Source organism: Myotis brandtii, unplaced genomic scaffold (assembly GCF_000412655.1).
Source record: "Myotis brandtii unplaced genomic scaffold, ASM41265v1 scaffold305, whole genome shotgun sequence".
Lineage (NCBI taxonomy): Eukaryota > Metazoa > Chordata > Mammalia > Chiroptera > Vespertilionidae > Myotis > Myotis brandtii.
Genome location: NW_005361652.1, coordinates 1,110,825 through 1,112,775, shown reverse-complemented (window position 1 = coordinate 1,112,775; position 1,951 = coordinate 1,110,825).

The following is a 1,951-nucleotide window of genomic DNA, read 5'->3' as shown; positions in this document are numbered from 1 at the left end:
ATGTGCACTTGAGAAAAAAATATATTCTGTGGCTTTGGGGTGGAATGTTGTGAAGATGTCAATTAAGTCCATCTGATCTAGGGAGTTATTTAGGATTGCTGTTTCTCTGCTGATTTTTTGTTCAGAGGATTTGTCCAGTGGTGTTAGTGGGGTATGAAAGTCCCCTACTATTACTGTATTGCTGTCAATCTCTCCCTTGATATCCCCTAATATGACTGTATTGCTGTCAATCTCTCCCTTGATATCCTCCAGAAGGTGTTTTTTATGTATTTGGGTGCTCCTGTGTTGGATGCATATATGTTTACCAGCATTATATCTTCTTGTTGAATTGCTCCCTTTAGTATTACGAAGTGGCCTTCCTTTTCTCTTGTTATGGCCTTCACTTTGAGGTCTAATTTGTCAGATATAAGTATTGCTACCACAGCTTTTGTCATTTCCATTCACCTGAAAAACCTTTTTCCATTCCTTCACCATCAGTCTGTGTGAGTCCTTTGTTCTGAGGTGGGTCTCCTGTAGACAGCATATATATGGGTCATGTTTTCTTATCCACTCAGCTACCCTATGTCTTTTGATTGGTGCATTTAATTCATTTACATTTAAGGTTATTATTGATAGGTGTTTGTTTGTTGCCATTTTTATACTTTATGCCTGTGTTCCTTCTTCCCTTTCTTTTTCTTCATTTTACAGCAGTCCCTTTAGCATTTCTTGCATTGCCAGTTTGGTCCTTTTTTGTCTGTGAAGCTCCTTATTTCACCCTCAGCTTTGATTGATAGCCTTGCTGGGTAAAGTATTCTTGGATTTAGACCCTTGTTTTGCATCACTTTTTATATTTCATTGCATTCCCTTCCAGCCTGATGTGTTTCTGTTGAGAAATCAGTCGATAGTCTGATGATAGATCCCTTGTAGTAACTTTTTGTTTCTCTCTGGCAGTCAAGATTCTTACTTTGTCCTTGGTGTTTGCCAATTTAATTATAATGTGTCTTGGTTTCAGTCTTTTGGGATTCCTCTTGTTTGGGACTCTGTGAGCTTCTTGGACTTGTGAGAGTTTTTTCTTCCCAATATCAGGGAAGTTTTCTGTCATTATTTCTTTAAACAAGTTTTCTATTCCTTGCTCAGTTTCCTTTCCTTCTGGCACCCCTATTATGCAGATGCTGTTTCGTTTCATGTTATCCCAAAGTTCCCTAAGGCTCTCCTCCTGACTTTTTTTTAAGTTTTTTTTTCTAGATGCTGCTGTTCTTGGGTATTTTTTCCTACCTTGTCTTCTAGCTCACTGATGTGGCCCTCTGCTTTTTCTAGTCGACTGATGATGCTTTATATTGAGTTTTATTGCAGTGATGTCATTTTTCATTTCATCTTGGTTCTTCTTCATTTCCTCTTGGTTCTTTCACATACTGTTGAATTTGTCTTCCATCCTTTTCAGTATCCTTATGACCATTGCTGTAAATTATTTCTCTGACATATTACTTGCCTCTATTTTGTTTACTTCCTTTTCCAGTGATTCCTCCTTCTCTTTCCTATGCAGGCTGTTTCTTTGTCTCCCCATGATCTCTCCTTTCAGGGTGTCTGTTTACATAGCTCTCTCTCTCCTGTGTTGACTTAAAGGCACAAAATACAACAGGACAGGCCACCAAACCCAAATACATATGCTATACTAATAACCCCAAATAAAGTTGACCACCAAAGAAAAGATAATGAAGGGTTAGAAAAGAGTGAAAAAATGATATTGAGGAAAGGAAAAAAATGTGAGAGAGAAAAGAGAAGAAAAAAATAATGGGAAAAATATATGTATATGAGGAGAAAACTCCAAAAAGACAACAAACAATCCAAAAAATGCAAACAACAAACATGCAGAGATGAATGCAAACAACAAACAACTAATCCCCAAAATGCTGACAACAAACACCCAAACAACAAACACCCAGATGAATCTGAGGAGGCAGATTATTTCCAG